Source organism: Schistocerca piceifrons, chromosome 3, assembly GCF_021461385.2.
Source record: "Schistocerca piceifrons isolate TAMUIC-IGC-003096 chromosome 3, iqSchPice1.1, whole genome shotgun sequence".
Classification (NCBI taxonomy): Eukaryota; Metazoa; Arthropoda; class Insecta; order Orthoptera; family Acrididae; genus Schistocerca; species Schistocerca piceifrons.
The window spans coordinates 673,641,443-673,662,966 of NC_060140.1; positions in this window are offsets into that span (position 1 = coordinate 673,641,443).

Sequence of the window (21,524 nt, forward strand, 5' to 3'; positions counted from 1 at the left end):
ACCTAAGACGTCAAACGACACTTTGTGTCGCCGTGTTGAGGAGATAAATAATAGATTGACTGGGCAAGTGTCCGACCTCAACGCGAAATTTTCAGAGCTTGCCGATGTCGAAAACCAGGTTGACACAGTTGACAAACAGGTTTCCAAATAAGAGACAGCGCAGCAACAACAACAACAACAACAACTACAACGGTTATAACGATTATCAGAATGTTAAAAAAATCGTTAAGAGGAACAAAATTAACTATCAATCCCCACCAAACCAACAACAGACCTGGAGTATCGACAACTACGCTGTTCAGTACCAAAACACTGCGACACCATCGCAGCAAAACAGTAGTACCGGCCAGTGGCAATTGCCGCCGCCACAAATGCAAACTCAAAACTGGAATGCATCTACGAACCCGCAGGTGAATCAAAACATGAAAACGCAACGACAGCTACAGTTCGGGGACTGGAATAAACAATACCTAAACGTAAATATTATCGAAGTAACTAGTGATACTCCATCTCCGTCTGTGCCTGCACCCACTACAAATGTGACGACGACAAACTAAAAACAGTCACTATTGTGCCCCAGGTGGTGGCTGTGGAAGCTTTGGGGCGCGAATTCAATTTAAATTTATTATTTGATACACCCAATTTGCAACGGCACAATGATCATGTACCTGGCAGTTGTATACAGCTACCATTGTTATTCATAAGGAATAATCATGACGAAAACTGGCCTGATGAACTGTTACAAGAGAACACACAATGTCGTTCATCGACCAGTGAAATTGTTTTGGCCTCAGCTACTGTTGTTGTGGTGGTATTCTCAGTAGTATTATTCTGGACACAGGAGCGGCTGTTAGTGTCTTGTCCTATGAGTTTTGCAAGAAAATGTGTGAGTTTGATCCCGTACCAGAGTATCCTGTTCAGAACTGTAACGCTTTAACTGCAGTAGGCAATAAGTCTTCTAGGGTTAAGAAACAGGTATTTGTGACAGTCAAGGTGGGTAATGGAATCGTACAATGGCTATTCCTCGTCCTCCAAAACCTGGTCACTAATTGTATTTTAGGTTAGGTTAGGTTAGGACAGCATTATTGACTTCTCACAACGTAGATGTATACTTAGGGATTATGGCAGTGAAATTTCAATTTACCCTTGATACCAGGGCTCTGAAGCACAATAAATATTGTACGGGGTACAAGACTTAGTTACTACTGGACACTGATGATGTTGACACACAGACACACGCACCTGTTTCCGAGCTTGGGGTCTTGAACACTTTCATTAGTAATAAGCTGTCAGAAACCACAGCTGTCACACATGATAAATGTGAACTTTATGATGTTTTGTCCAAGTATATACAAGTACTTAGCAAACGACCAGGTGTGATGAAAACATATGTGTATAAAATAGAAGTTGAGCCTCACCAGATTTTCTTCCACAAAACCTATAATGTGCCACTATCCCAACAATCTCCTGTGTGGCACTAGTCGAAACAAATGTTAGAGTGGAAAGTCATCGAACCTTCCACGTCACCTTACTGCAGCCCTTTACGTGTTGTAAAGAAACCCAACGGGAATACCAAAGTTGTTTTGGATGCTCGTTCAATTAATGATATTATTTTACCTGTTCGCACGAAACCTGAGAATTTAGAGGAGCAACTCCAGAAACTTTTAGATTCTAAGTATTTTTGTACTGTAGATCTGACCAATTCGTTCTGACAAGTCGCAATCACGCGCCAGATTCTAGAAAGTATACTGCATTTATATTCGGGGCGGGGGGGGGGGGGGGGGAGGGGGGTGAACCTGTCAACTTCGTGTCCTTCCCTTCGGTTTGAACGTCAGTTCAGGCGTGTTTATCACTGCATTGGATACTGTACTTGGTGATGAATTGGTTGATGACCTGCTCGACATGGTATGAACACATTGATACTTTGCAAGAGATTCTGCATAAATTCGCACAGGCTGGAGTGATGGCTAATCTCAAAAAGTCGAAATTTGCTTGCAGTGAAATTAAGTATCTTGGACCCATTATTAATTCTCAAGGTATACGACCTGACTCAGGTAAGTTAGACGCTATCAGGAATTTTCCTATTCCACGGACTAGAAAGAAATTGAAATCATTCCTTGGACTTTCTTCTTTCTCTCGACGATTTTTACCACAGCAAAAATGTATGGAACCTACTCAAAAAGAATCAGATATGGATATGGTCTGACCAGTGTCAGAAAGACTTTGATAGTATTAAGCATGCTTTTGTATCACCCTGATTTTAACTTGGACTTCTGTATGACATGTGACACCTCATCCTATGGCTTAGGCTGTTGTTCTTTCCAAGTTGTAAAGAATGGAAAACATGAACATGTGAAAAGTATTAGTCTTGCGAGTCCCACACTTAGTGAATGTGAGCGCACATACTCTGCCACAGAACTTAAGACCCTCTCTATTGTGTGGACCTTTAAGAAATTCAGTTATTTTTTGTATGGTAAGCGCACTAAAATTTATACTGACCACCAAGCTTTCATATTTCTGTTAACTTGTAAGCTTGTACATTCCAGATTATCACGCTAGGGTTTATCTCTGCAAAACTGTTCCTTTGAAATTGCATATATTAAGGGTAAAGACAACATCATTGCCGACACTTTGTCTCGTTTGCCTTGAGGCTTGAATGAATGTAACTCTGACCTGGAGAATGTGAATGAATACCGAATAATTCTTATGCAGGATAAGCTATAGCACCTGTATTATATCGACTTATGTAGAAATACGTCAACGTTAGAATAAGTTAAGAGTTTTACTCACAACTCAACCTGATGATCCTCTGCTCAACCGATATTTGATACGTAATGATGTGTTATTTGATCGCCGTCATCCTGAAGCGACTGCTTGGTGTGTTTGTTTTCCTAAGGATTCTGATCGCAACCTAATTTGGCACACACATTTTGTTCGGGGTCATTATGGTACCAAGAAGTGCCTAGTAAAGCATGGTAGTGTTACTTTAGCAATATGAGATCCACAGTATACTCAAAACATGTGCGATCTGTCAAAAATCTAAACCGCTGAAACTGTCTACGAAGACAGATTTGCATTCCATTCTATCCAGTGAACCTCTAGAAATTGTAAGTTCTGCTGTAAGTGGCCCACATCCTACAAGCAGTGGTGGTGCGAAATGTATTCTTGCATTTTACGATTAATTCTTCAAGCATGTTAAATGGTATGCTATAAGATCTGCTACTGCCACTGTTATCATTCGTCGTTTCTCATGTGACTATATTCCTCAGGTGGGAAAACCAAAAGCTATTTTATCCGACAATGCTGCATACAATACTGGGTACAAGAGGCGTACATTTCTCAAATACAATAGTATTAAGAGTATTTTTGTCTTAAGGTATAGTCCCCAGTGTAATCCCACTGTACGTGTGTTCCGTGAGATTAACAGATTTATAAGAACCTACATTTCTACCAAACGTACCATTTGGGTAACATTTGTCTTTATTTGAAGAGGTAAACAACAACTCCAACGTTAATGAAACTCCGTACACTCCTAATGAACTTATGTTAGATCGCAAAGAAGACAACGATTGGACAACGTCGTTACCAAAACTTTCTTTTCAGCAAACAACACACGACGAAAAGATAAGGGAAACCTGTGCGACACTGACTGCAGAAGCCAAAATTAGGAACAAAACTTATGCGCGCATTGTCAAAGAGGAAGCAGGAGTTTAAAGCTGGTATGTTAGTGCTTTTGCGTACTCACCGTAAATCGTCTGCTCTTCAGCGTCGCAACGCGAAGTGGCGTTTACTGTACGACGATCCTTATTTTATTGTCAGCATTCCGCATCCTGGTGTATATCTGCTGCGGCATCCTAAAACAAAGAGAATTATTGGACTATATGCTCACCGTGACCTAAGAGTATACCATGCTCAACAGTAAACACATCTATGGGTCATACTTAAGTTATACACAACTATGAAACTCACATACCTCAGAGTACTTTTACGGAGAAGCTACTTCGTATAAGAGTTTTATTTCAGCTGTTCTTCTCAGCAGCAGAAGGAGAAAGAAGAGATTTGTCTTCGCCGAATACTTATAGCAGCCACTTAAAATTTTAAAGTAAAATTTATATTAACTTTTATACAGGTGTGACAAAGATATATTTTCAGCCTACGAGACTGACTATCTGCTCCGCCAATTTCCACTACTAACGACTGATTGATGTGAATACTTAATCATTCTACACCCTTACACTTTTACATTGAAACTGATTGGATACGCATCTCGTCATTGAATACACACACTTAAGAGTAGCTAAGGCCATGCTTACACTGCACACTTACGCTCGTATCGCGACTATCTTTCGTGTTTGGTGTTAGTTCATGGCTTTTGTTATTTGCTTATTTATATGGTGTTATTGCTGGTGTGGGATGTCGTGTCTAATCCTCCTCTATTTCAGATGACATCATTTTCAAAAGCAAAATATAGATGTAAACTTGTAATGATTGTAAATACTATAAATATTGTACGAGGTGCATTCAAGTTCTAAGGCCTCCGATTTTTTTTCTCCGGACTGGAAAGAGATAGAAACATACGCATTGTTTTAAAATGAGGCCGCGTTCATTGTCAATACGTCCCAGAGATGGCAGCACCGTATGGCAGATGGAATTTTACCGCCAGCGGCGAGAATGAGAACTGTTTTAAATACTTAAAATGGCGACGTTTTCCTTACTTGAACAGCGTGCAATCATTCGTTTTCTGAATTTGCATGGTGTGAAACCAATTGAAATTCATCGACAGTTGAAGGAGACATGTGGTGATGGAGTTATGGATGTGTCGAAAGTGCGTTCGTGGGTGCGACAGTTTAATGAAGGCAGAACATCGTGTGACAACAAACCGAAACAACCTCGGGCTCCCCCAAGCCGGTCTGACGACATGATCGAGAAAGTGGAGAGAATTGTTTTGGGGGATCGCCGAATGACTGTTGAATAGATCGCCTCCAGAGTTGGCATTTCTGTGGGTTCTGTGCACACAATCCTGCTTGACGACCTGAAAATGCGAAAAGTGTCATCCAGGTGGGTGCCACGAATGCTGACGGACGACAACATGGCTGCCCGTGTGGCATGTTTCCAAGCAATGTTGACGCGCAACGACAGTATGAATGGGACCTTCTTTTCGTCGGTTGTGACAATGGATGAGACGTGGATGCCATTTTTCAATCCAGAAACAAAGCGCCAGTCAGCTCAATGGAAGCACACAGATTCACTGCCACCAAAAAATTTCGGGTAACCGCCAGTGCTGAAAAAAAGGTGGTGTCCATGTTATGGGACAGCGAGGACGTAATCCTTACCCATTGCGTTCCAAAGGGCACTACGGTAACAGGTGCATCCTACGATAATGTTTTCAAGAACAAATTCCTTCCTGCACTGCAACAAAAACGTCCGGGAAGGGCTGCGCGTGTGCTGTTTCACCAAGACAACGCACCCGCACATCGAGCTAACGTTACGCAACAGTTTCTTCGTGATAACAACTTTGAAGTGATTCCTCATACTCCCTACTCACCTGACCTGGCTCCTAGTGACTTTTGGCTTTTTCCAACAATGAAAGACACTTTCCGTAGCCGCACATTCACCAGCCGTGCTGCTATTGCCTCAGCGATTTTCCAGTGGTCAAAACAGACTCCTAAAGAAGCCTTCGCCGCTGCCATGGAATCATGGCGTCAGCGTTGTTAAAAATGTGTACGTCTGCAGGGCGATTACGTCGACAAGTAACGCCAGTTCCATCGATTTCGGGTGAGTAGTTAATTAGAAAAAAATCGGAGGCCTTAGAACTTGAATGCACCTCGTAAACTTACGTAAAGCCATATGAAAAATATTTCTATGAGACTAATCATACTTATGTGAAGACAAGGAAAATATGTTCGTATGTTTATGTAAAGCCAATATGTAATATGTTTTTATGTATTTGTATCAATGTAAAAACCTATATGTAATAAGTTTCTATGTATTTATCTGTATTTAGGTAAAGCTGAATGATATATGCTCACTTGTATATGTTATCTTTACTTATTACATGTGCCCATATGGGGAAAGTTATGAGACTTGTATAACCTGAAACTATTTGTGGACGTTTACTACACGTCGCTGAACTTGTAACTACGAGGAAACTGGTGTGCAAATCCGCATCATTGAAAAGACTGTTCATGATACATTACTATGTAGATAGACATGATGAACTATTTATGTTTAAAATTTGTTTACAAACTGTTAATGTAAAGCCGTGTTACGAATTGTTTGCATAAAGACTTGTCAACGGACAAATTGACATCTACTGCCCTGCATCTCTGTATATCTGCATCTCTGCAAGCCTGCAAGTCTGTTCCAAAACGATGAAGACCACTCGACGGGTGGAAGAATTTTGGACGGGTCCTCAGGGAGTAAAATGTTCTCGTAAACGACGGACACTCTTACCTGGTCTAAACGAGGGTCGTCGCCAGCATTATGCCGTGCGAAGTACTGCTTCCATGCCTTCACGAACTTATGCTGTGGTGTCAATCCACCAGTCTTGTATCAGGCGATGACCTAGGGCAAAAAACAGTGACATCAGTCTAAACAAACAGTGTAACCAGTGCACACGCACCTGTATCAAAACTACGACCAGTGACATTTAACTACCATAAACGATGCTCACTTTTATAATGTTATGGTATGTTTTCGGTTGATGCAACTGTGAACGACGACACGTCTTGAAAAGACATTGTATCTGAAACAAACATACATTTCAAGCGCAGTACTGTGCAAAAGGGTCTATCAGCAATTAGAATTTGTAATTTCATGTTACCCCGAAAGTTGTAATATTAGGAATTTATACCAATTTTAAATGTTAATCCACATTTGTGAAATCCATGATGATAAATGTTGTCTCTGCGATGTCTTGTGCACATGAACAGATAGAATGAATATAAACTATGTGTCGTATGATGAAGTTGCTTCGCAACGGCCACCCTAATACTGAACTTTAAGCGACTGCGCTTGCGCGGCAGGCTCAATATCAACATTCAAACATTGAAAATCTATTTTGTTTAAGTATTATGTTATGATATGTATGTTATACACTCCTGGAAATGGAAAAAAGAACACATTGACACCGGTGTGTCAGACCCACCATACTTGCTCCGGACACTGCGAGAGGGCTGTACAAGCAATGATCACACGCACGGCACAGCGGACACACCAGGAACCGCGGTGTTGGCCGTCGAATGGCGCTAGCTGCGCAGCATTTGTGCACCGCCGCCGTCAGTGTCAGCCAGTTTGCCGTGGCATACGGAGCTCCATCGCAGTCTTTAACACTGATAGCATGCCGCGACAGCGTGGACGTGAACCGTATGTGCAGTTGACGGACTTTGAGCGAGGGCGTATAGTGTGCATGCGGGAGGCCGGGTGGACGTACCGCCGAATTGCTCAACACGTGGGGCGTGAGGTCTCCACAGTACATCGATGTTGTCGCCAGTGGTTGGCGGAAGGTGCACGTGCCCGTCGACCTGGGACCGGACCGCAGCGACGCACGGATGCACGCCAAGACCGTAGGATCCTACGCAGTGCCGTAGGGGACCGCACCGCCACTTCCCAGCAAATTAGGGACACTGTTGCTCCTGGGGTATCGGCGAGGACCATTCGCAACCGTCTCCATGAAGCTGGGCTACGGTCCCGCACACCGTTAGGCCGTCTTCCGCTCACGCCCCAACATCGTGCTGCCCGCCTCCAGTGGTGTCGCGACAGGCGTGAATGGAGGGACGAATGGAGACGTATCGTCTTCAGCGATGAGAGTCGCTACTGGCTTGGTGCCAATGATGGTCGTATGCGTGTTTGGCGCCGTGCAGGTGAGCGCCACAATCAGGACTGCATACGACCGAGGCACACAGGGCCAACACCCGGCATCATGGTGTGGGGAGCGATCTCCTACACTGGCCGTACATCACTGGTGATCGTCGAGGGGACACTGAATAGTGCACGGTACATCCAAACCGTCATCGAACCCATCGTTCTACCATTCCTAGACCGGCAAGGGAACTTGCTGCTCCAACAGGACAATGCACGTCCGCATGTATCCCGTGCCACCCAACATGCTCTAGAAGGTGTGAGTCAACTACCCTGGCCAGCAAGATCTCCGGATCTGTCCCCCATTGGGCATGTTTGGGACTGGATGAAGCGTCGTCTCACGCGGTCTGCACGTCCAGCACGAACGCTGGTCCAACTGAGGCGCCAGGTGGAAATGGCATGGCAAGCCGTTCCACAGGACTACATCCAGCATCTCTACGATCGTCTCCATGGGAGAATAGCAGCCTGCATTGCTGCGAAAGGTGGATATACACTGTACTAGTGCCGACATTGTGCATGCTCTGTTGCCTGTGTCTATGTGCCTGTGGTTCTGTCAGTGTGATCATGTGATGTATCTGACCCCAGGAATGTGTCAATAAAGTTTCCCCTTCCTGGGACAATGAATTCACGGTGTTCTTATTTCAATTTCCAGGAGTGTATATGATATGTATATTTATTTGTAGACGTATGTATGCAATATACTTTGGAGTGAGTTGCTCACCTGCAGGTGTGTCGTTTTGCCTCGCAACTCAGGGACAGTTTAAAAGCACATTTGCATGCTGAGCTTTTATTAGCAGAAAACGTAATTACAACTATTGAAATAAAGAAATAATTTGAGCCATAGATATAGTTCACGACTGTATAAATATTATATGCGGCCGCTGGAAACATTTGAAGATTTCTGATCGTCATATTATTGGCGAAAGTAGAGGCACCCTTTGTTTTCTAGGTCCTGTCCAGACCGGACGCGTTTTGCCACACCACCATTGATACTACATTATTTTATTAATACATTCACGAGTTGCAACCAAATGGCGCTCGTAATTGCATAATGTAAGTGTCGTAATTTAAACTGCGTTTTTATTTCAGAATATAATGTTATTACTAACATATGTATGTTTTATTTTGTATCTTTAGTCATGGTAAGATTGTTGGGTGTCCTACTTCTAAGCAAAAAGTCGTCCAGCTTGATCCACCTCCGATTTTTAACAACAGAGAGAAGAAACACGATTAAAAATGCATAAACGGACCTTTAACAAAAAATGCCATGCTCAAACGCCGAAAGTTTATTCATTACTATAATTCATTGCATTGCCTAGATCCAATTACGAATGAGCAAAAAAAAAAAAAAAGGGAAAAAATGACCATGAGAGTAGTTGTTTTTTATTTTTTGTGACAATGATTTTATATCAGCTGGTCTGTCTCATGTATCGTTATATCCAAATGATTTATAAATGTTAATCTACATTCAGATCCGATGATGGCACCTTTAGTGTATTAAAAGCGGTCATCCAGTAAACAGTATTTAAGCGACCTTGGCTTTTGAGTTATTTCTACAACAGAGTGATCGCCCCACTACGCACTGTGCGTTCACTGGGAAACATAATGTTCAGCCACTGCTGATTTATTAGGTTTGAGAAGTTGAGTGTATCGCTTTTGTTCAACGCTACGTTCTTTTACAGTCCTACATGCGTTTTACAACACACATGGAATTTCATTTATAACCGCCTTTCTTAAGAACAAATCATCCTTCACTCCATTCTTCCAAGCGTAGTTTTCCTTCACATTTTCTACGCAGTACCTCCGTCTCTGTAGAGTCATCCCTCCGAAACAGCACTCTACAAGCTGTCACGTCATGCTTACACGTCATACCAAACCCTCATGCTACATTCCTCGTGCTACGAAATGTTCCCTCACGTTTCTTCAGTTCTTATTACAAACGAGCTACAAAATCAGTTAGTAAGATAAAACGTCTTTCTCTGACAACTAAAATTCAACAGTAGATAAATTTTTGAACATGAATATAATATCTTGGCACAAATGAGAATCAGTACCAGTCAGACAGGCTGTTCTGACGTCGTAGTTGATAATGGACTGAAGAAAAATGAGAACACGCTCATAGGATTTGTCGACCTATAAAAAGCGCTAGAAAATATAAAATGGTGCAATATTTTCGAAATTCTGGGAAAAGCAGTTGTAAGCTACAGGGAAAGAAAGACAAGTAATATACGGTATGTATAAGAAGTAAGAGGAAACAACGATAGTGGATGACAAAGAACGAAATGCTCGTATTAAAAAGGGTGTAAGAAAGGAATGTAGTCTTTCGCCCCTTCTGTTCACTCTATACATCGAAGAAGCAATGGCGGAAATAAAACATCAGTTTAAGAGTTGGATTAAAATTCAAGGTGCAAGGATATCAGTAATGAGATTCGCTGATAACACTGCTATTCTCAGTGAAAGTGAAGAAGAATTACAAGATGGGTTGAATGGATTAGACAGTCTAATGACTACAGAGTGTGGATTGAGAGTAAGAAGGAAGATGGAGGCAATAAGAAGTTGTAGAAATGAGAACAGAGAGAAATCAACGATAGAATTGGGGATCACAAAATGGAAGAAATCAAGGAATTCTGCTACCTATGCAGCAAAATAATTCATGATGGACGGAGCAAGAAGGACATAAAAAGCAAACTAACACTGGCAAAAAGGGCATTCATGGCCAAATGAAGTCTACCAGTTTTAAACACAGCTCTTCATATGAGACAGAAAATTCTGGAACTCAGCACTGTACGATTGTGAAACATGGACTGTAGGAAAACCGGAAGAGAAAAAAATCGAAGCGTTTGAAATGTGGTGCTACAGAAGAATATCGAAAACCAGGTGAACTGATAAGGACAAGAATAAGGAGGTTCTCAGCAGGATCGACAAGGAACGTGATATGACACTGACAAGAACGTGGGAGAGGATGATACGACCTCTGTTAAGACAGAAGGCAATATACTCCATGGTGCTACAGGGAGCTGTAGTGCATAAAAACTGTAGAGGGAAACAGAGACTGGGACACATACTGCAAACAATTGAGGACGTAGGTTGCAAGGGCTACTCTGGGGCGAAGAGGTCGGTACAGGAGAGGAACTCGTGGCGGGCCGCTGGAAACTATAGTCTGATCCATGAACGATGGCGGTTCGCACATATCGAGGCACGGACGACGATTGCAATGTTGACGATTTCAAGTGACAGTTGCGGTACGTACATGCGCGTTCTTTCCGCTTCAAGAAAGCGTGTATCCTGCGAATTTTGTCTCTCCCTTGCTTATGCGGAATGTATCACCACCACCATCAGACATGACAACTAGCAAAAAATTGAATAAAAATTCTGTAAATAATTCACTACGATCACATTTAATGCTAACATTAGCAACCGCATTCAGAGCAGAGTGCTCAGAACACAACTGAACGATTACTGGCTGTCGCAGAATGCGTGACGTAGGTGCGCAGAACAAGCCTAAACTCGACTGCCAGCGTTCGTGACTCCAACTATAGTCAACAAGTTTGGTGGTTCAAGGAATGAAAGGTTGTCATTGAAGATTAAACTGAAGTGTAGTGGGGTCATTAATTACACAGAACATTAGTTTTTGAGAACATTTCTCGTGGTGGAACAGCGGACTGCCTAAAAGTTCCTTAAAAAGGGATTAAAATGAATGTTGTCTGTAAAAATATTTAATTTGGTGGTAACCGGTTTCGGTCAGTGTTTGACCACCCTCGGACCATCATACCGTGATGGCAGACGGTGGCGGTGAATGGAGCGGGCGTTGTCACCATGCGAATGTGAACTGCCACTGCCTGACATCATAATATAATGGTCTGAGGATGGCCAAACACTGACGGAAACCGACTGCCACCGAAATAACGGTTTTTGCAGTTGAGACTGTTTTTTAATCCATTAACGCGGGCACTGCTTACGCAGTCGCTTGAAGCAGATGACAACGTCCTCCGTGTTTGTTTTATGTCTACTGCGTCGAAGGATGTACAATGTGTTTTGTATTTGCCCGTTCATCAGACTTACCTCCACTTCCCGCCGCTTGTTTTAGAGTATACTCCACAAAATTGTAACGTTTTAAGGTTTAAAAATTTTTAATTTTATCTTCTGCAATTTTATCGTAGTATGGTGAAGATGGTTATGATCTAATGCATGTTCCGCATTCTGGAAAAGCTTAGATGTTTTCACCAAAAATCCCTAAAATTGGCTGCTCCGTATTACTCGATCATGCAATAAGCATAACGCTACACAAAAATGTTTCTTTTTCTCATTAGACTCCAAAAATGTGATCTAGATAATTCTTCCGTTTGGTATCTCAGTAATGATGCTTTTTCTTGGGTCATCAGTCGTCTTTGAATGGCATCTATGTCATTAATGTTTTAACTACTTATTTTCACATGTACCTGTGTGCTTGCTCAGAAATCTGGGCAACTTTAGAGCAGCAAGAAGCTAGGTTGGCAGAAAGGCGTGCAGCGAGCGTTACCTGCGACGTGGTGTTCCGTTTCCCTGTCAAGCGTCACATTAATGCGAGCGAAGGGCTATGACAATGGCGGGGAGCGCCTAACGAGTTTGCCAAGCCCGCCCCGTCCTGTTTTGTGTACTCTGCCGCTGTGCTCCTGACGATCTGGAAACACTGACACGTTGCTATCGGTGGCGGCTCAGCACTGCCGTAATAAGCTGAGCCGAACTGTACAACGGGCCCTCCTGACGTCTTCCGTAACACGAACAATACTCGGATCTGATTTCGCGAATCTTGTTTTCTCTTCGTAGAGAATGCCGAAGCGCGTTAACTCACTGCCGTGTTCTACCTTGGTATATTTTTAGACTTTCGCCTCTAGCCAGCACCGTAATAGAAGATTATTACATTTTCTTATTTCATTTTTAAATGACGGCATTCAATTTGGATCTGCTGCAATCTCTTTCTGAAAATAAAAAAAAAAAAAATGGTCCGGAAAATTAAGGTTTTCCCAAATGTGAAAACATGTTCCAAGGTACAACATATTCACGTACCTAGGAAAAAGTATTCTGTTAAAATTTAAAAGCGTAAAATCTTGCCAGTAATGCATTTATAGTCCATCTAGACCATTATTGCTCTACTACACAACGATAACCGTAAGTGACGTATAATTAAATATATTTTGAATTAGACTCCATTGCAGACTAAAACTAGATTCCATTTTCAAGACAGGAAAAATTATTAAAACATTAAAGAAACTCAGTTAATTGACAAGTATCACATGTTCCGTCGCAAAAGACTTTCTTCTGTTTTATGGTAAACCATGATGCATGACCAACGTACTATGGCTTAACTTTCCAAATCTTACGTTAATATTGCTACAAATATATAGCATTTTACACATAATAAAATTCTCTACCTAGAGAATTAACAGCATATTCTATTTAACTTCAATATATTATACAGCACTTAAATGTGAAAATGCGAAATTTACAAATGCTGCAAAAAACACAATGTCACGTGTAACAAGAACAAAAAAGAAGAAAATGATGGAAACTACTTATGGCGGTCCCTAGTGCGCGATCCTGCATGTCATTCTACATCTTATTTTTAACAATGTCTGAAGAAACAGACACTGGTGACTAACTTGCAGTTATACTAAATTTATGAAATTTGTTTGTAACTGGGGAATTTTTTTGACATGAGCTGCATTAGGTTTGAAGTTATTACCTATTGGTGACATTTGAAAATAAGCGTCGCAATGGGTCTCGAAGCCGGATTTCGATCCTGTCGCGATACGCTTCTAGCTTCGATTCAAACATCCATATGTCATACTGTCTACGACTTCAACGCTCGCAACTCTGTTTGTTAAACCGAGGGTGGGAAAAATGATGACCGTAATACTAACGTCGAATAGTTTGTCTCCTTGAAACACTGTGGCGAGAATCTAAGAAAAGTCCAGAAGCTACGATACATAGAAGTTTGTCTCGGTCCTAGCCTGCTCAGATAACGGAAGTGGTCACTTCAGTTGGGAAATTCGAGTTATAGTCGAGTTCCGGCACAAATTTTCGTATCTTACCAACAGGTACACCCTCATGAACCATGGACCTCGGCGTCGGTCGGTGGCTTGCGTGCCTCAACGATACAGACAATACCGTAAGTACAACCACGATGGAAGGGTATCTATTGAGAGACCTGATAAACGTGTAACTCCTGAAGAGGGGCAGCAGCCTTTTCAGCAATCACAGGGGCAACAGTCTGGATGAATGACTGATCTGACCTTGTACAATCAACCGAAACGGCCTTGTTGTGCTGGTACTGCGAAAGATTGAAAGCAAATGGAAACTACTGCGATAACTTTTCTCGAGGACATGCAGTATGGTTCAATGATGATGGCGTCCTCTTGGCACAGCATACTGAACACATTATCGTAGCCAGGATAGACACGAAGCCAGAGCCCCTGCCACGGTAGTACAAGTTTACATGCCAGATAGCTCCGCAGACGATGCGTTTCAAGAAACTTATGATGAGTTCAATTATTCAGATAGTTAAAGGAGATGAAAATTTAATTGTGATGGGGGACTGGAAAAGGAAGAGAAGAAAAAATAGTTTGTGAGTGTGGATTGGGGGAAAGAAATGAAAGAGGAAGACAGCTGCTAGAATTTTGCAGAGAGCATAATTTAATCATCGCTGCCACTTGGTTTAAGACTTATTAAAGAAGGATGCGTACGTGCAAGAGACTTGGAGACACAGGAAGGTTTCAGATTGATTATTTGGGTTTTGTGTGTCCATCCTTTAGACTGGAGGTCTACAGCCTTCGGCGCTTCAATCAACTAAGGCCTGAAGAAGGCACACTGAAGCTTGAAGCTTCGAAACTGGTAGCTACACAATAAATAAGGTCATAAGGGCGGCTGCAGGCGTTTCATTTTCATTATATAGTCGCTACACAGAGATTTATGAACCAGATTTTAAATAGTCAGATATTTCCAGAGGAGAATATGGATTCTGACCGCAATTTATTGGTTATGAACTTTAGATTAAAAGAGAAGAAATTCCAAAAAAGGTAGGAAATTAAGGAGATGTGATCTGAGTAGGATGAAATAAGCAAAGGTTACTGAGAGTTTCAGAGGGAGCATTGGGTGACGATTGACTAGAGCTGGGGAAAGAAATACAATAGGAGACGAATGGGTACCTTTAAGCGATAGAATAGTGAAGGCACTAGAGGTTCAAACAGTTAAGAAGAAAATTCCAAACAGAAATCCTTGGATACAAAAATGCAGCAGATGAAGCAGGTGAAAAGGAACACAAACATTTGAGAAGTGAGACTGACAGGAAGTACAAAATTGCTAAGCAGTAATAGCTTGAAGAAAGATGTAACGATTTTGAAGCATATTTCACTAGGTGAAAGATAAATACCACTTACAGAAAATTTAGAGAAGACTTTGAGGAAAAGAGAAGCACTTGCAGAAACGTCAGGAGCTCAGATGACAAACCAGTCCTGAGTAAAAAAGAGAATGCAGAAAAGGGGAAAGAGTATACAGAATGTCTATACAAGGGAGATGAACTTGGAAGCAATATAGAAAGAAAGTGGACGTAGATGATGACGAGTTGGGAGATATGACACTGCGAGACAAATTTGACAAAGCTCTGAAAGATCTAAGTCGAAGCAAAGGGAGTAGACGAAGTCCCGTCAAAACTACTAACAGCGTTGGGAGAGCAGGCCATGACAAAATTCTTCCATCTGATGTGCAACATTTATGAGACAGGAGATATACCCTCAGACTTCAAGAAAAATGTAGTAATTCCAATTTCAAATAAAGTCGTTGCTGACAGGTATGAAAATTACCGAACTATCAGTTTAGTAAGTCATGGTTGCAAACCACTAACGCGAACTTTACAGAAGAATTGAAAAACTGGGAAAAGACGACGTCGGGGAAGATCACTTCGAATTCCGGAAATGTAGGAACACGCGAGGCATTACTGACGACTTATCTTAGAAGACTGGGTAAGGAAACACAAGCCTACGATATTAGCAATTGTAGAGTTGGAGAAAGCTTTTCACAATGTATTCTTCTTGAAATTCTGAAGTTAGTAGGCGTAAAATACATGGAGCAAAAGGATAATTACAAGTTGTACACAAACCAGACGGCATTTATAAGAGTCGAGGGGCATAAAAGGGAGGCAGTGGTTGAAAAGGAAGTGATACAGGGTTGTATTCCATCCCGATGTTATTCAGTATATACATTGAAAGAGCAACAAAGGAAACCCAAGAAAAATTAGGAGTAGGAATTAAAGTTCAAGGATAAGAAATAAAAACTTTGTCGCTTTCCGATGACGTTATTCTGTCAGATACAGCAAAGGACTTGGAGGAGCAGTTGAACAGAATGGGCAGTCCTGAAAGGAGAATATAAGATGAACATCAACAGAAGCAAACCAAGGATAATGGGATACAGTGTAATTAAATCAGGTGATGCTAAGGGAATCATGTTAGTAAACGAGATACTTAAAGTAGTAGGTGAGTTTTGTTTTTTTGGCAGCAAAATAAATGATGATTGCCGAAATATAGAGGTTACAAAATGTAGACTGGCAATGACAAGAAAAGCATTTCTGAAGAAGAGAAATTAGTTAACATCGAATGTAGATTTAAGTGTTAGGAAGTCTTTTTTGAAGATATTTACCTGGAGTATAGCAACGTATGGAAGTGAAACATGGACGATAAACAGTTTGGATAAAAAGGAGAAGCTTTCGAAATGTGGTGCTACAGAAGAATGCTGAAGATTAGATGGGTCGATCACATAACTAGTGAGGACGTTCTGAAAAGAATTGGGGAGATAAGAAATTTCTGGAACAATTTTATCAAAAGAAGGGATTTGTGGATAGGTGACAGGACACATTCTGAGACGTCAAGGGATCACCAGTCAAAGGATCACTAGTGTAATATTGGAGGAAAGAGCAGATGGTAAAAATCGTAGAGGGAGACCAAAATATGAATACAGTAGGCACATTCAGAAAGGTGTAGGTTGCAGTTGTTATTGGAGATTAAGAGGCTCGTACGGGATAGAGTAGCAAGTAGTGCTGCAAACAACCAGTTTTGATACTGAAGACCACAACGTCAACGACCAACAGGTAATATCTTCGTACCTAATGCAGCTAATGCTAGATAGCTTCTGAAATTGTGAATAAAATCAGTTACTAAACGAAGTACTGACCAGAAAATATCATGTGCTCTTAGATACACTGTTCTCACGATGCAACACCCTGCCATACATAAGGCTGTAAAATTCTACATACCATTTGAGAACTACATATGAGTCTTAACTGTGTTCTACACAAGACTGTAGTGTTTGCTTATACACCGGATACTGCTGTTCCTCTCTCCAAATGGGGTGCGCTATTAAGAGACAATCTGTCCGTAGGATTTGTTACATTGAGAGGACAGAGTAGAGCCAAAAACTTGTGAGATCACTGGAATGAAAAAAGAAAGACAAAAATTTAACATCCCATCGAAGAAGCGATCATTACAGAAAGAAAGTTAGGAAAAACACCGAAAATCTAAAGTAAAGTGGGCAGAGATTTGTGCTAACCTCCTCACAAATTTTTTGCAGATTAAAAACCCTAGAGAAATTACACTAAAATGTAAATGTCGTGTGACTAGGACCACACATCGGGTAGACCGTTCGCCGGGTGCAAGTCTTTCGATTTGACTCCACTTCGGCGACTTGCGCAATACAATGTAACTCCGCCTTTAGCCTTAGCCTCGGTAATGGCTTTAGTTCGGTAGTAACGACTTCAGATCCTCGTCTACATAACAGTTTCTCACGATCAGTAGCAAAGAACCCAATCTGTAGCTACAGAACGTTTAATCAGTCGTTACCGACGCCCGTAATTTTACGTCACAATCGAAACCGCATCCATTTTAATATAGCAGAATTAAATCTCCTATCGGGAAACTTCTAAACGGCACACAATTACAGAACTTATCAGTCGACCAAATGAAATGTCACTTTCCATTACCCTGTATACCAAACATTAAATTGATGCAGTAGCCTGGATGTCAACTCCAAATATTAGAAAGACATGCATTCTACAGCCGATTATCCTTTCCAGCATAGCTCCTCTATCAGAATCCAGAACATCTCCGAAATTTCTGCAGTTTCTGCTAGCTCACCTTCATCCTCAGCTTGTGCAGGTATCAGCTGTACGAGTAGGCAATGAGCTGCAACCCACACTACAGGTTTGAACGTCCCTGCTGTAGCCATCGTAGGCGTTCAGCACTGGGTGCTGGCATAAGTCACGAGCTGCTAGTGAATGGAAACAGTTTTACATCTCTACCTTTATCAGTAGCGACGCAATGTGTAAAACAAATTGGCATCTGTTGTGCCTTTGCTGTGAAACAGATTTAGAGTGATACTCAATGGGTGGACATAATACAAACCATTTTATTGAAGCACGTACAGTGTATGGTAGTTACTACGCATTAATAAAGTAGCACAGCGAGTTGATTACTAAGTCTTTTAAGACTTTGAATCCAAAGTCAGATATTCTTATCACTGAATTCTTCCCTCCTTTTCTAACATTTTTGAGACTTTTGTGCCGATAAGACTATTAACCAGATATGCTGCTTGTTCGTACCTGTACCTTGAGCTTAACGTAAGGCTCCGACGCTGGACGTACACCACAATTCCCGACATATGAGAGCTAAAGGAGTTGCCGTAATGGCTTAAATATCTGGCAGTAGGATTTTTCAATTTTTTTTTTCGGCCATCTTTCTTCTGACTGGTTTGATGCTGCCCGCCACGGATTCCTCTTTTGCACCAACCTCTCCATCTTGGAATAGTATTTCATCATAAGTCCTCAATTATTTTTTTAACGTATCCCAGTCTCTATTTCCCTACCGATCTACCCTCAGCAGCTCCTTGTAGTATCATTTACTATTGATTCTTTTAGACCTGTCTTCTCTATTTTGTAATATTTCGTATTTTTAACATTTTTGCAGGTTACTACATGTTTTAATTGATTACAATAATAATAATAATAATAATAATAATAATAATAATAACAAGAAAAAGAAGAAGAAGAAGAAGAAGAAGAAGAATAACATCTGTTTAACCAAGATCCGGAGACTCCTGTACGTTGAAAAGGTGGATGGCAACTGGTAGCATGTAAATACCTGTTGGTATTAGTCGGTTTCCTGTAAACACTGTGTCCAAGAGTTCCGTCTTCTTTTGTATAAACTAGTATATCCAGAAAAGGTAACTATCCCTCCTTTTCAATTTCCATCGTGAATTTGATGTTCGGATGAAGACAATTAAAATGGTCCAATAACCGGTGCAAAGAGTCTATTCCATGTGGCCAAACAAGAAACATATCGTCAACATATCTAAAAAAACACGAAGGCTTCAAAAAAGATGTTCCCAGGGCCATATCCTCAAAGTCCTCCATAAAAAGATTAGCGACTATGGGGGATTAAGGACTCCCCATAGCCACGCCGTCGGTTTGTTCAAAATATTTGTCATCGAATAACAAATAGGCGGACGTCAGAACATGAAGTCATTTCTATATCAAGTTTTTCATTGATTAAAATCAATGACTCTTCGAGAGGTAGCCAAGTAAAAAGTGACACCACATCAAAACTAACACGTAAATCAGAGGGACCAAGTAGAAGCAACTTTAAACGCTGAATAAAATCCATGGAGTTGGAAATATGGTGTTCACATTTACCCACATGAGGGCTGAGAACAGACGCTAAATATTTTGCCAAGTTGAAAGTTGGTGCACCCAAATTGGAAACAATAGGGTGCAATGGAACCCCATCGTTATGCATCTTTGGCAAACCGTATCATGTAGGTGGAACGGCCACACCAGGACGTCCTCAGGTAAGGAACTCTTCTTCATAAACATTTTACAAGTTATTTGGGCCTTCCGCCGTTGGTGTTGCAAAAGAAAATTTGTAAACTTAATGTATTGCTTTACCAATTGTTGCAATATATATATTTCCTTAATTTTCAGATTTTAACTTTGCGGCCTTCAGCTATCTTATTGCGTTTGTTTATCTCTTTTTATGCACCTTACGCGCCATCAGCCCTTTTAGCATCTTAAAACAATGTGGCCTTCTGCCTTCAGTAATCATCATAGTATACCGGGTGATCAAAAAGTCAGTATAAATTTGAAAACTGAATAAATCACGGAATAATATAGATAGAGAGGTACAAATTGACACACATGCTTGGAATGACATGGGGTTTTATTAGAACCAAAAAAATACAAAAGTTCAAAAAATGTCCGACAGATGGCGCTTCATCTGATCAGAATAGCAATAATTAGCACAACAAAGTAAAACAAAGCAAAGATGATGTTCTTTACAGGAAATGCTCAATATGTCCACCATCATTCATCAACAATAGCTATAGTCGAGGAATAATGTTGTCAACAGCATGTCCGGAGTTATGGTGAGGCATTGGCGTCAGATGTTGTCTTTCAGCATCCATAGAGCTGTCGGTCGATCACGATACACTTCCGACTTCAGGTAACCCCAAAGCCAGTAATCGCACGTACTGAGGTCTGGGGACATGGGAGGCCAAGCATGACGAAAGTGGCGGCTGAGCACACGTTCATCAGGAAACGATACGCGTAAGATATCTTTCACGCGTCTACCTATATGGGGTAGAGCGCCATCCTGCATAAACATCGTACGTTCCAGCAGGTGTTTATCAGCCAGGCTGGGGATGATGCGATTCTGTAACATATCGGCGTACCTCTCACCCGTCACTAACGTTCTGCTGTCCAGCGCCAACTATCGGACATTTTGTGAACATTGTTTTTTTTTTTTGGTTCTCATAAAACCCCACGTCATTCCAAGCATGTATGTCGATTTTTACCTATATATCTACATTATTCCGTGGTTTATTAAGTTTTTTCAGACTTTTTGATTACCCGGTATTCGGAATTTTGAAGATTTAATCCGGCGGCCTTTAGCTGCTCCGCATGCTGATCTCATATATGTATATGATTTATCTTTTTCTAAATTTAACTTTCAGAGGAATTTACAATAACCTTTCAAGAGCAGAAGGCAATAATGTTCGGACTTGAAGGAAACTCTGATAACATGTTTCCAGGGCTGAAGGCCCTCAATTAACTTTGCACAATTGAAAATAGAAAATACAGTAAAGCCCCCAAAAAAACTTTTAAAATAAATATAACAACATTAACACTGCCAAAGAATAATTAAGGGAACAGCACTCAGGAGCCTTCAGGGGATCGGTCTGCCCACCTTCACTTAGGGGAGACAGGCGGTGAGGTCGGTTTTATGAGTGAAATCACAACCCAATATTAGATTAAGAGGGAGTACCTTAATCAAGGCTAAGGATACAGGCCAGGAAAAATCGGCAACCGACACACTCCCCCGGACCCAAGCCTGCAAAGGCAACACCTGGCCATTGCCCACCCGACATCTCTGCACTGGGGACGGGACCGAACCAAGTCTAGGAATATGTCCAAATTCCAAAAACAATTCAAGACTCAATAATGACAGAGAACTGCCGGAATCCAGGAGAGTGCATAATGGCCTGCCACCTACCTGAGCACAAACATAAGGCAAAAAGGGCGACGCGGGGGTGATGACGCGGGTACACCAATGCCTAAAGGTTCAAAACCGGTTTCGTGGAGCAACCCG